Below are 15,462 nucleotides of genomic sequence, written 5' to 3'. Positions count from 1 at the left end.
TTTTGTGCAAATCCTTCTACCACTAACTTGGCTTTAAATATTTTCTTACCTCCTTCCTCATCTTTTAACCTATAAACCCACTTATTATGTAAAGCTCTTTTAACTATAGGAAACTTGCATAAATCTGAAGTCTTATTTGTTAGCAAAGAGTCCATTTCCTCTTGCATTATAGACTCCCACTAAATCTTAGTATCCACTTGCACAACTTCATCATAACATTCAGGTTCACCATCATTAGTAAGTAAAGTATAATATAAAAAATATAGAAAATATTTCTAGAGGTCTACTTAGCCTAGTTGACCATCTGATATTCACTGGGGTGTGTGGTACTTATTATTTTGGTTGTTATAGATCATGAGGAACTACTAGAAAATCATTTTCTGGATTGTCATCCAACACTACATAATCATTTTCTTTCTTCTTATGTTTCTACAATAGATCTTTGTAGAACACTTTCTCATTGAATATGACATCCCTAATTCTTAAAATTTTATAATTTGTAAAATTCCAAAGCCTATAACCAAATTCATTAATGTCATATCCAAAAAATACACATTTTTTAGATCTATTTTAGAAGGCTTGGGACCATGTTCAAGGTCCCAATTCATTAATGTCATGGTCCAAGGTTCCACAGTTTTTAGATCTATTTGGAAGGCTTGGGACCATGTTAGGAAATTCATCACTAACAAGGATTTTCATTGTAATGATCAACTCCATGGTGAAAGATCAATTTGGTGGAATCTTCACCTAAACAGTAAACCTTTGGCCCTTACCCGAGGGTGTTCTGCCAGATTGTGGGCTAAGAAAGGTATTAAATAGTTCATAGATCTCTTTGACCAGAATCAAATCACTCCTTAGGGTGAGCTTAAGAATAAATATGATATCCCTGATTCCCATAAAAGAACTTATAACATGATTGTGCAAGCTGTTAATGGTCTTCCCACTATATGTCATGTTGATTCTAAAAGGCACCTTAATTGTAAATGGCCTAGTAGAGTTGTCATGAATCTTCTTAAGGCCAAGAATATATACAAAATCCTTGATTGTAATACTAATATTATTGATCATGTCAATGTTGTTTGGTACTCTTCTTATGATGTTGATGTTTGGAAAAAATACTTTGATATCTTGTGGAAGAATGATATTGAGCCTAAAATTAGATGCTTTAGATGGTTATTCATGTTGGACAAGTTGCCCATTAAGAGAGATTTTTCTAATTAAGATTTTTGTAATTTATGCAAAGTTCCTGAAACTAGTAGACATATTCTTTTAGATTGTACTTTTGCTAAAGAAATATGGAGAATGTTTGGCATTGTTTATCCTATTCATGTTAATATTCTTGATATTATCACTGGTCATATTAATGGTCTTCCTAAAGATATCAATTTATTTTGGAATATATTGTCATCTAACATTCTTTGGTAGATCTAGAAGTGCAAGAACGAGGAAACATACCAAGGTAAGCCAACGGATCTTACTGATTTTTTTTGAAAACTCACTTATTTTAAAATTTCTTTGAAGGTGCAGGCTACTATGTTGATCAAGCGGGACAAGATGAGAAGGTTCCTTCATGATGGGCATGCTACTTGTTTCTACTATGAGTTGAAGCATGGATACCAATGGCGTAGAACCCTGGATGATCTGCAAGCTTTTAAGCACGCTTCCATTGGGCTTGTAGGACCAAAAAATGGGTTAAATGCATAACATACTATGAGAAAATCACAAACTCAATCAACATATATTAGCACCCACTAGTCTACCATGAAAGCCAAACTAATCAAAAAAAAGAAAACATAATTAAAAACTCCCTTTTCTATTTGTAGCTCCCATGTCCTTCTTTCTTCTCCAAATGATTGTAGCTCCAATTTTCCTATAGTGCACACAAGATTGAAGCAAAGAGCCTATGATAGGGATAAATCCATGAGAATACTTGAAGTGTGATTTAATGTGAGAGCAAGAATGCAAAATGCAAAGAAGTAGAGACTCATAGACTCAAATATTTGGATTTTCAAAACTTAAGCATTCAAATCTGAAATGAGAGGAGGGGTGTCCATTTATAATTGACATGGAGGGTGAGAGCATTAGATTTGTCACCCCTAGATATGTGATGTGGGAAGAGATTCCTATGATGCATATGATAGAATATGCCAATTGTGAGATTCTATGACACATGAGAGTCAAACTTGGCTAAATGTGGAAGAGAATCTATGACACATCATAAGACACCTCAACCCACTTAAAGCCAAGAATCTATGATGAATAAGCCAAATAAGGGTGTGCATAAGAGGTAATAATATTTGATTATGACAAATCTTAGCAAAGTGTCAAAGGAGAATCCACAAGGTGTCATATCCAAGTGTCATGATGATGGAATATTTTATGGAATATTTGAATTAAAAATCCTCTTATTCCACAAAATAAGAATTAGTAGAAAATGGAATTAATGATGGAAAATGGAACTTAGGAAATTAATAATTTCCATGGTTTGAAGATAAAAAATCAATTAATTAATTGAGGATGATAATTAGGAAGAATAATTATAAAGAATAGGATTAAATTATGGGTTATTTAATCCTATAGAGAAAATTAGCAGATGATTGGCCAAATTGATTAAATGAATGTGACTATATCCTTTGATGAAAGTGTGATGATGATATAGGTCGAATAAGATGATGACTAGTAGATCAAAGCCATGACTAGATTGATTGATTGAAGTTGATAACATGCCAAGGACACATGACATGAATTGGTTGATATGTAACATTTAACTGACATTGTAAATGCTACAAGAATGAAATTGATTGATAAGGTTTGATCATAATAACATCCACAGACACTATCAATATTATTAAAATGGTTGATGATGCCATGATCTAACATTGAAAGCCTCAAAAATGTCAAAAATTGGATGATATGAATGATAGTTTGACCTAGCACTAAGAGCCATGACAGTACTAAGGTCAAATTGATAAGATTGATAAGTTGATAGGTTTCCAAGACACTGAAAGCCACAACAATGCCTAGGAGTGGATAAATGATGATTGATTTGGGATGTTTGATATGTTTTGGGTTGATTAGGACTAATTCTGAGTGATTTTGGGTTGATTTGGGGTGATTTTGAGTTGATTTGAAATGGTTTTGAGTGGATTTGATATGATTCCAAGTTGACATGAAATTGATGTGAAAGAGGATACAAATGAAAAAATATCTTCAATTTGGCCAAAAGATTAGAGCTAGTAAAATGAGAAAATAGGACAAATTAGTATGAAGAAGTGATGAAAATATAGATGTGAACCATTTTTTAGTGTTTACATTTTGTCCCTCTTTGATACAATGTGATTTAGAGCATTGTATCAAAGAATAACTAATGAGAAAGCCACAACATGCCTCAGTAGGGATGATATATATGGGTGCCCCCCTGATAAATTGACTAAGATAAGAATATGATAAGTCAATTTATCAACAACAAGAAGACAAAACAATAGCAACTGACGGAATGAAAATCAGAGCTAAAATGTGAAAGTTATGAGGCCCAGAGTGTAGAACACGGTCAATCCAAAGATCGAGAATAATTGCATGTGTTACCACTCAAGAAAAACAAAAAATGATGAAAATGATAGTTCATTTTTTCCACAAAAAATATATGAATCCAACCCAACTGACAGATTGAAAATCTGAGTTAAAATGCAAAAGTTATGGGCTTCGAAGTGCAAGATAGGGACTCTGGGAGCAGTTCTAGGTATCCTAGGTCCCCAACTATGCCCAAAACTCAACCAAGTGCATTAGTGATGCACTTGGTAAGACCAAGTGCACCATGACAGTACCAAGTGTGTCAATGATGCACTTGGGAAGCCCAAATGGTCTCAAAAAGTGTAAAATGTGCTCGAGAAAGCCCTGGGGGCCAAAATCAACATGACAGGGGGCAACTAGGAGCCCAAGAGTAATTGCAATGATTAACACTCCATATAGTGATAAAATAATGAAAATGATAGCTCATTTTGTTCACAAGAAAGATATGAGTCCAACGCAATTGACAGTTCATAAATCAGAGTTGAAACACAAAAGTTATGGCCTCCGGAGTGCAACCTAGGGGTTTCGGGAGCAGTTTTGGATAACCTAGGTTCCCAAGTGCGCCCAAACTCTACCAAGTGTGTCAATGACATAGTTGGCATGACCAAGTGCATCAATGACATAGTTGGGAACCCCAACTATGCCCTAAAAGTGTAGATTATGCCCTAAAAGGCTCCAGGGCCCAAAATCAGCCCGATTGGACTCGAAATGGCCCGAAACTATGCGTGCATGCCCAAAATGATGGAAAGATGTCATAACATGAGGGAAATCATCAAAAATGGTCATATTTGGTCAAAGATGATGAGACAAATGTCATACTGAGGTTGAACCAGGGGGAAAGCCATAGAAAGTTGATTGACAGTGTAGGATGATGCAAGAATGCATAAATGCAAGATGAAGATGATTTGGTGAATCAGAAGACATGATCATGGTGATAGAGAATGAGATGAAGAAGAAAGATGAGATGAGGAGATTTTAGTATGATGGAAAGAATTTTTCTTCTAGAAAGTGCACTATATGTCAAATGGAGCTTTATTTTGATATGGCAAATGGAATGCAATGCATCATGGCATAAAGGGCCAGAGCGCAAATGCAAGCCTTTTGCATAAACAAGCATGATGCAAACAGAGAATGACCTTGTCCTTCCTGAGGCATATGTACATGCCCCATACTCTCAAAGGTACATTGTAATAGACAAAAATAGAAAAAGATGACCATGAACCATCCTAGCCAGTCTCATAGATTAGTTTTATATCATCAAGTGGCATAGGAACATGATCAAAGAAAAACAAAGCAAAAAATAAATCACTCACTAAACAATGTGAGACAACAGCTATCCTTGTCCATTATTACTTGCTTTTTAGTGTTTTAGGTTTTGAGATGGTGTTTGAAATGTTGATGATGTGGTAGCTTTGTTCATGGATTCAGTTGATAGGTTCATAGTGATATGTTTGATTGATTGTTGGTTCACGTTGGTCAGATAGTGTGATTGTCTTGAAAGTGTAGTGCTTTGAGTTTCAATATGCAAAGTGCAAGTGTGTACGCAAAAGGGATGCTTTTCTATAGTGAACATGTACAAGGTTTATTGCATATTTTTGATGGGTTTTGTGATTTTTAGGGTTTTTGGGGATATTTGATTTTTTTTTGTGACTGATTTCTTCAGGTCATTTTATGATTTTTAGGGTTTATTCAGGACATTTTATGATTTTTAGTGATTTTTTTAGGATCATATTTGAATGTTTAGGATTTTTTCAGGACATTATGTGATTTTTAGTGATTTTTTTAGGATCGTATGTGAATTTTTAAGGATTTTTTCAAGACATTATATGATTTTTATAGATTTTCTCAAGACATTTTATGATTTTTAGGGATTTTTTCAGGATCATATAAGCATATACAAGTCTTAGCTCCAATCCGTTATGCGATAGGTCCAATAAAATAAAAAGTGCTTAGGGATATGCCCCCAGTTCTACTGCAGTAGCAGAGTGAAAAATATGATAAGTAATGTTTTATGTTTTGTGTGTGTTTTAAATTTAAATGTTTTCAATAATGTCCTACATGTGGTGGCATACCTAGATTAGCATTTTGATGAGCTCTCCAGATATAGCCACCTAGGACCAGGTTTGTGGATTTTAAAATTAGAATAGTTGTTTTAATTTGTAGTTGTGCTAAATAATTAAAGAGAATTCCATCAAATACTGGTGACAAATAATAGGTAGTTACAAGAATACCCATGATTGCTGCATGGTATTGATGGTAAAGCATCTTTCAGATTCCTATTCTTAGCAGTTACAAGAATATCCATGATTGCTGCATGGTATTGATGGTAAAGCATCTTTCAGATTCCTATTCTTAGCAGTTACAAGAATATCCATGATTGTTGCATGGTATTGATGGTAAAACATCTTTTAGATTCCTATTCTTAGATGGAAAAGAAAACATTTTTATTACTACTAGACAGCAAGGCCAGTCAGACTTTAATTATTAAAAAGCCAATCTTTTATGTAAAAAAGGATTTGAACTTGGGGAGGAATAAGAAGTTTTATGTCTCCTTTGGTCTCCTGCATTTTTTTTCAAGATTATGGTTCTACTATTATGCTTCATATATTTCTCATGGCAATCAGTTTAGGGAATAACAATTGCAGAAAAATGTACTCTGATGCGGGGTCAATATCTCAGGTTTAAACTGTTGGATTTCTCTCAAATTTTTATATGTTGTTTGGAACCTAGTTACACCAAATATCAATGGTTTGATTGAGTAAATATTTTTTGGTTCAAAAGTTATTCATGTCTGAGTACGGGTCTATCCAAAGGCAGCAAGAAGATATTTTGGGGGATTTTATTTTCAAAGTTTTGTTTATTGAATCTGATTTTAGTGTGTGATCCTGAAGGTTGTAGATGCCCCTTGAAGCAACTCAGTTGAGTGACTGATTCCTCTTGAGTTTTCCAAGGTGTGGCTCTACATCAAGTTCAAGTTCAACCTCATGCACCATGTAGCTAATATATCCCCAGACAAGATGCAAACTATGTACAAAAGCCTAATGATAGAGTGTGTATAGACTGGTAATGCTTGGTAAGATAACAAAGGACATTAACCAGTTTGTGAGCCATGGTCAAGGAGCCGAGGGTGTTTTGCAATAGGAAGAATATGATCAAGGAATGACAGAGGGGGAAAAGACCAGATGGGATCTTGATAGATGTAGGAGCAATAACTGATTACACATGGCACCTATTTGCCAGGTTTTCACCATGGTACTTGCCCAACATGCCTATTTGCCAGGTATTCACTTTTGGACGAAATTTTTCTCTTGACTCAAATTTTTGTGCCAAGATGCCTGTTTGCTAGGTTTTCATCAAGGCATCCATTTTTTTTCTTTTTTTCATGACTTTTTTCACTTTTTTCTTTGCTTTTTTCATGACTTTTTTCACTTTTTTCTTTTCTTTTTTCATGACTTTTTTCAAAAATTTTGGTATTTTTTCAAGACTTTTAGATAGAATCAAGAATACCACTAACAAATGCTGAGAAGATATATGTTGTTGGTGCTGCTAGCTGATGATCTCTGAATCCATGACTGACCATAACTACATAGGATTTGTTCTGAGTCTGTAGCTAAAATCAAACCACTAGAAAGGCCTCGAGATATAAAATCGTGTACCATATGCAAGACAATGTCTGTCTCTTGCGAATCAAGGAAACTAAGGATAATTGGATCAATAGAAATTTCATGTGGGATGTCACTAATGATGACATATGCAAAGGCTTGTTGGAGAAGGATTTGATCTTGGTTATTGGACAAATTAGGTAGCTGGATTTGCGGATAAACAAAGGGATAAGGGAGGGTTGGGAGGGTTGAGACCAATGACCTTCTACATGAATGCTGATCGAGGGAGCTCTAAAAGACTTTGTGGCATGTTGAACACTGGAACACTGATATTCATGGCATCATATTTTTCATTTTGTATCCTTGGGAGCTTCTTAGCTTTTTATTTTTTATGGTCTAATGGTGCCTTTCGGTTTTCACCAAGAGACCTATGCTTGTTATTTCTTTCTCTTTTTTCTTTGTAACTAGAAGGTGGAGTTGGCTCCCCAAAATATGCCAATGTGTTCTCTTTAGGAGAAACTGCTTCTTTATGATCTTCAGTCATAATGCCTTCAAAGTCTATTATGAGGGTGTCATTATCCTCGAATTGAAAAATTGGTGGTCCACATTGGTCCCAATCCAATGGTTCAAGATAACTTGAGGAGATGTCATCATCAGTGTTGAATGGGCTTTGGTTGAAGGTATGGATACAAGCATTAGATTCTATTGTATCATTGGGGTTATGCTTAAAAGGGAGAGGATTGTTGGTTTTAGGTGGGATATCCTTAGATGCCTTTTCATCATTCAAAACATCCATAGTCTTACATGTAGGTACCATGGTACTAGGAGGACCTATCTGTAATGGTTTAAATCCAAGCCCCAAACTAGGAGGTTGTTCTTTTATAGTGATGGGTTCAATTATTCCTTGTTTCAGAGATCCAAGATTGCTATAGCCATCATAGCCTTGTTTTTGCATGATAGTAAACCCAAGTCCATACTTGCTAGGAGATATCAAAGTGACTTCTCATTCTACTTTTTATTTCTCAATACATACAGATGTATCCTCATTGATAGAAGTATCATTCTTTGTACTGAGCTCTGAATGTTATGCTTGAAGTGGTTCTGATTCATCATGAGATTGGGGAGAAACTAGTGACTCCCTAATGTGAGATACTTGAGACATAAAGTACTCTCCACACCCATTGTCTTCAATCTTCATCTTTTCCTTGGCTTTACTGAGTAGTATATCAGCATCCACATACTTAGAGAGATTTGTGGGTTGTGCTTCATTGTTTCTTGGGATTTGGAATGCAGTAGCATCTCTTAGATTAGCACAAAACTAGAAAGGATCTGGATCACCAGGGATGGTAACCTCTACATTGTGATAGGAAAACTTCAAACATTGATGGTATTTAGAAGTGACTGCTTTCATAGTATCAAGCCAAGGGTGTCCCAGTATCATGTTGCAGTTCATTTCTATATCTAGGACATGGAACAATGTATCTTTAGTAGCTGGACCAACTCTGACAGGTAATGTGATGATGCCCTTGGAGAAGCATTCACCATCATCATAAGCTTTTATTGTGATTCTTCGAGAGGGATCCACATCATCTTTAGAATAACCCAAACTGTTGACAACCTTAAGAGTACAGATGTTCAGTCTTACTCCTCCATCTATTAAGACACGTCTAACTTTGGCATTATGGATGAAGACTTCGAGATAAAGGGGATCATTATGGTTAGGTTTATCCTTAGGAATATCACGAGGTGAAAAAGTGATATGTTGTGACATGGATAGGTTCCCAACCATGGCTTGGAACTGGGCAACACCCATGTTATTTGGGGCTATTGACTCTTTAAGGGCTTGCTCCAAGATCTTTTGGTGTTGGGGGGATGCATGTAGTAGGTCCAAAATGGATATTTGTGTAGGGGTTTTATCAAGTTTTTCAACAAGGCTATAATTAGATGAAGTAGGAGCAATAGGTCTACTTTGGGGTGTAGGTCTAATAGAAGTAGTAGGTCTAGATGGGGCTCCAGGTAGGGTGATCTTGCTACAGCATGTAGTGACAGCACAATGATGGTCTTCAACCTTCAATGTGAATGTGGATATGCAGAAGTTAGACTCATTAAAGTAATTGATGGTGTAGTCATAGCCGGTGCATGTGTAATTCACTTTACCTTGCGAGTTTGAGTTTGAACTTGAGGGTTTCTCTTCGTCATGATTACCCAAAGGATCTTTGAAAATAGTGTGATCAGTGTTGGATGCTAATAGTGATGGATCAACTGTGATTACCCCATCATCAATAAGGTCTTGTATTGCATGTTTCAATTGGAAGCATGATGAAGTCTTGTGTCCTTTGGTGCGATGGTAATCACAATACTTTTTGTCATCCCACCAATCTGCTTTAGTTAATGGTTCATCTTTGATTGGGGGTAGCTACAAGAAGTTATTACTCAATAATTGTTGTAATGCAGTCTCAAGAGGTATCCCCAACGGTGTGAATTTTCTATACTTGGTTCTAGGATGTCTTTTTTCTTGTGTGGAAGTCTCAGTTTTCTATTGTTGAGGTGTTGTTTGATTAGGAGTTTGTGAATTTGTGGGGTTTGCACCTTTCAAAGTCAATTGAGGTTGTACTATGCTAATTGTGCAGGCATCCACAATGCCATCATTAGTCACATTCTTGTTTTTGGAGAAATTTTTTTCCTTGTCATTAGACGAGATGGTATTGGTGTTGTCCTTGTTTGTCTTGAGGATTCCCTTACAAATAAGAGCATCTTCAATACTAGCCCCTTTTTTCATTAGTTTAGAAATGGTGCTTGGACTCTTGATTTTGAGTTCATACATTAAGTCTAGGACTAAGTTTTCAATGCACAAGTTTACTTGTTGTTCTTTAGGAATGTCTAGTGATCATTGATTAACTAAGCTTCTCCAACGCAGTAAGAATGTGATGAATGATTCTCCTATCTTCTATTTAGTTGAGCACAAATCAAAAAGTGTCACCTCATTTGTAATGTTAAAGGCAAAGTGGGAGATAAACTTGTCTGCTAGCTATGACCAAGATTTGATATTGCCAGGAAGTTTGGATGCAATTCAAGTGCAGGCCCACCTAGAGAATGAGGGAACAATCTCATAAAGTAAGTGGGCTCATCACTGAGTTTGGTACATGAAGGACAAAATTCTTGGATGTGATCAATAGGGTTTCCTTTTCCTCGATATTTTTCAAACCTTGGAGCTTCAAAGCGTTTGGGGAATGGAGGCATATACAGTCGTTTATCAAATGGATTAGGACATAGATCCCTTTTTGTATATATAGCATGTTTCTTTTAGACTCGCAATGCCTCGACTTGTTTGGAAAGTTGTTTGAATTGTTGTAATAGTTCTTCATTGGGGTTTTGCATGATGGTCTTTCCTTCAAGTCTTTTGTGTCTATGAGTAGACTATTTTCTGTGGCAAGAACTATGTCTACTTGGTTCTAAAATTTCTATGTCTAATGAGTCTAATGAAGTGTCAGTAGGTGGTGGAGGTATGTTGGCACCTTAAAGATAGAAAGGTCCTTGTTGTTGGGGTACTTGTTGTGGTATTTGATGTGGCACTTGTTGTGGGATTGATTGCGATTGTTGTACCATGTGTTATTGTTGTGCCATGTGTTGTGGTTGTTGTTGGGATACCTCTATTGGTTTTATGTGAGACCATGTGCGTGCTTGTTGTTGTAGAGGTATTTTTTGAGGTTGTTGTGGCATATGTTGTTGTTGTAACAAATGTTGCTGGTATGCGAATTGTTGCTCAATGCATCTTTGGTATTCCAACTATTGCTTGAGTTGCTCTTGTTGTTTAGCAAACATCATTTGTTGTTGTTGGAATTGCTGCCAAAATTGTTGTTGATAAATTGTGTGTAAGTCAAGTGGGTTCACATGGGATTGCATGTTAGGAATGTTGGATGTTTGCCCCACTTGCGGTTGTTGTCATTGTGGTTGATGTTGTTTTTGATATGTGGGGATGTGTGTCAACTGGTTGTAGATTTGGTTGTGCCTTGGAAGTGTTGAGTCCTTGTACTGTTTTAGGTTGTTGTTGTCATGGGGGTTGACTAAGTCCTTGAGAATTGAACATCATGTTTGTATTGTTCTTTTGGTACCTTTGTGTTTTAGATGTTCCTGCTTGTGACATCATATTGACTTGACTATGAGATGCATTTATATTGGGAATGGGTGTAATGTCAATAAGACTCTTCCTTTGTGTGTCCATAGGGATGGTTGCACTTGATGTCTCACATGTTGTACTTATGAAAGGCTCTATAGTGTTTGATGTCATGACACTAGGTAAAGTTAGGAGCAAAGGTGTACTTTGTTGATTTGCCTCCAAAGAAGGTATGTTTGGTATCCCTAGAGCACGAGTCCCTTTAGGTGCATCTTGTTGTTGCATCATGTGACTAAAATAAAGTCTTAATGTCCTTTTGGGGTGTTTAGGGATTGGTGGTATTTCATCAAACAAGGGGTTAACATTGATGTGTTCAAATGTACTTTGGAGGCTTTCAATTGTTGGTTCTTGATGGGACCTTATAGGTGCCATTATTGTGTTTGAAAAATCCAAAGGTTATTTTCCCTTGTCTAAGTACAAATTTATCATGGGTTGGATGTTTTCAATTGTTGTGTTGGTTTGATTTTTGGACTTAGGACCTTCCAAGTTTGGGTTAGATTTGATAATTTCTTGGGCTGCCAAACATTTGAAGTTCTTACAAAAACTTTTGTCTTGACATGCCCTAGCCATTTCTTCATCAGTGATTCCATAATCAGTGTCAGAGTCATCACTTAGGTGTATAGTACCTTGTTGTATGTTTGATGTGTTAGGTTGGCTGAATTCAAAGGAATGTGATTGTTCATCTTCAGGTGTGGTTGGTACACTTCCTCCTCCTGGTGCTATTGGCACGAATATAGGTTCAAAGTTGGGACTCCATTGGACCATCCCATGTGTGGGGGAATTTTTTGAAGGACATTTGATGGTAGGTGCATTGTTCAATGTTTTTTGTGCCATAGCTTGATTATGAGGATCTTGTAGATACATGTTCAAGGGGTCTGCTAGTAATGGTTGTGATGCCTCGATTTGGTCTTCATCAAAGGTTTGTTGGATTTTCTTACTCTTTCTTTGTCTTGGATGAGGTTTTGGTTGTGCTTGTGCCTCAAAAAATAAAGGTTGATAGAGTTCCTCAGGTCTCTAAGCTGATTGTGTCTTAGTAAGTGTTGGCATGATACCTAAGAGTTCAAATACAATGGAATTTTTGAGTGTTTTGGGTGATTTAGAGTGGTGGGTATGCAAGATATGAGTTTTTTTGGGATTTTTAAGTGTTTAGGAATGTTATGCAATGTGAGGAAATGCTAGATGAATTATGGTTTTGATGTGAAAAGTGAAAATGTCCTAGGGATGTTATGTAAATTCAAATGCAAGGTGATGTTTTGAAGTTTGACTAGAGGGGATGAAAATGACTCTAAGGTATGTAAAAATGACAATTAGGGTTATGTTTTGGACTTGGTAATGATACTAAAGGTAGATTTATGCAAGGTAGACTATGCAAAGTATGGTGTTCTTGGGTTCATAATGACATTTGGGACATGCAAAATGAGGGTAAATGCTCAAGAAGGAAATTTGGTTGATGGACAATTTGATAGGGTTTGGTAGTGAAAATGATGCTAAGGATTTTGATCAATAAAATATGAAGGGGATATACCACTAGGGTAAGTAAAAATGACATTTGGGGATGGTAGGGATATGATTATGCTATGACAAGGGTATATGGAAAGTTTTGAAGTTAGGTAAAACCTTTTAGAAAGTATTTTGTCTAGGAGTTTAACCTTGTGATAAAGGACTTTGGATCTTGACCAAAAAATTGATAAAAGACGAAAAGATCAAATTGATAAAAGATGAAAAGGTCAAACCTATCAAGACATAGAAAAATTTTGACCAAAGAAAATGATAAGAAAAGAGAAAAAGACTAGTCAAGATCCATTATCCGTCAACACTAGGAGATACTCTAAGACTCATACTTTGTTTAGATTTTTGACTAAATTCAAAGGTTTTGGGGGATTCAAAATGATGTTTAGAGGACTCAAAATGGTGGTGATGCTGATTGGATATGTGATATGGACAATAGCTATGATGAAAAAGGGGATTTTGGGTGCAAGATGCAGTTTTGGGTCAAGTGCAGAATGGGTAGGTGTAGAGGCTTCTAGATGCAACTTTGGGGTCCTAAAGTGCAGTTTAGATGCCTAAAATGGTCATGCAGGTACCCAAGTGTGCCCTAACAGTACCAAGTGCACCCTAATAGTACCAACTACATCATTGATTCACTTGGAGCCAGTTTGGGCACAGTTGGTAGTTTTTGGGCCCAGTTAGTAAGTCAGGATGAAGGTTTGTTGATTCTGAGATGTATGGTTGCCAAACTGATATGCTAGGAAGCTAAGATGCTAGGATTGATGTTAGTATGGGTTGGGAGATGAAAAATAGAGGTTATGATGTATAGAAATATTTCTTAAGTGAAGGTACTAAAGAATAGGTGATGCAGAATGCAAAGCTAGGCAAGTTGGTGCAAGGGGAGCTAACCAGGTACCTAAGGACACTGTTGAAGCTCCAAAATGTTATTTGGAACCCAAAATTGGATCTAAAGACCACCAAGTGTTCCCAGAAAGTTTAGACTATGTCAATGAAATAGTTGGGGCCCAGTTGGGCATAGTTGGTAGTTTCTGGGTGCAGTTGGTAAACTAGGCTGAAACTGAGGTAATTTTGGAAGCTATGATTTCAGGATTGATGTCACAGAGAGGTAAATAGTAGAGGACAATGTTAGGGCTAGTATTAATGCTCAAAATGATGGTTAGGACACTCAAAATGATGGATAAAGTGGTCAATATGATGAATAGGTATGCAAGGATGCAAGGTGATGAGTGCAAAGTGCTGATTTTAAGATGGGAATGCAAAAGACTAAGGGAGGTAAACTGAACCTAAAAGGATGCAACATGAAAGGCAATAGTTACTAAATGAGGACTAAAAGATGCAATATGAATTCTATATGATGCATGAATAAGGCTTGTACTAGGGTGAATGCAAGTGAAGTCTATGAAAGTGTGAGATCTACATTTTACCAAGCACATTTAGGAGCACAAGTCAATATGTTTTCCAAGGTTTGAGTGTGTTGAACCAAAGTTTGCAAAGTTTGATAAAGGTTGAGATGTTTTGGCAATGTGTGATGTTTTGAAAAGTTCAAATGATATCCAAGTTTTAAATTTAAAAGTTTTGCTTTTATCTTGATTATGTTTTACACACATTCAAGACACATTAAGACAAGAATAGCTGTTGTAAAAAGTTAACAAACACACCACAACCTAGGCTTTTAGGACTGTATCCATTAAATTCCTACTTGATCCAAAGTTTAGCTACACTTATCCAGAGTGAACAACCTAGGATCTTGGCACCACAGGCTCCCCCTTACAGCCCACTCACTTCTCGGGGCTACCAAGATCCGCTTCCCAAGAGGCATGACTTCCCAAGGGACTGTTGCCTCTACTAAGGACCGCAAGAATGTAGGATGTCTTCATGGGCATGGGTGACCCCTTGAACTAGTGGATAGAAAGGATTTTGGCCACTAAAACATGGTTTTTAGTAAGGGCATTCCGTTCAGTAAGTGAATGATAAACTTTCACAGAAGGTCTCCTAGCCCCGAGAACCGGGGTTTGACACACCACAAGGGTACTGGAGGAGAGCTATCATGCAGCAATACCACCGACATGGCTTTCACCGTAATCAAATTTTATATAGCAGCTGGAACATTGACCTAGCTTTGGCCCGTTACCGCTTTGAGGCCATCCCCTGGCATACCCAATATTGAGTATCTTGGTCCAAGGCAAGCCTCCTATAGAAGCTACACGAATTTCTCTTAAACCCAAGATCTACGAATGGCGACGGGAGAGCATACGTCCAATGAAACTCCTAGGGATTTAACACTATAGACATGCTAGGGAGAAAAGAAAAAGGTTCTTTTTAAGAACCAAACAAAATGTTATCTAATCTAGGAAATCCACACACATAGTTTTGAAAGAGACACAAAGTCTTCAACAATGTCCTGCAAAGCACACATTAGTAGTTTCTTATAATCACGTCTTCATCCAATGATTATCACATGCTACAAATAGACCATTAGTAACACAAAATCACCTAATCTATGTGCTAGAGAGTGATAGGAACTTGAAATGCAGATTTTGATTGATGCATGTGCTTACTATGAACCTAGGTGTGCTCTGACAGAGCAGATTGCTCCCCAAAAGGCCA

The sequence above is a fragment of the Cupressus sempervirens genome, chromosome 2 (genome assembly GCF_028749045.1).
Source record: "Cupressus sempervirens isolate cs-2001-9-10 chromosome 2, ASM2874904v1, whole genome shotgun sequence".
In the NCBI taxonomy this organism is placed as follows: domain Eukaryota; kingdom Viridiplantae; phylum Streptophyta; class Pinopsida; order Cupressales; family Cupressaceae; genus Cupressus; species Cupressus sempervirens.
Note: the sequence above shows the minus strand (reverse complement) of the source record.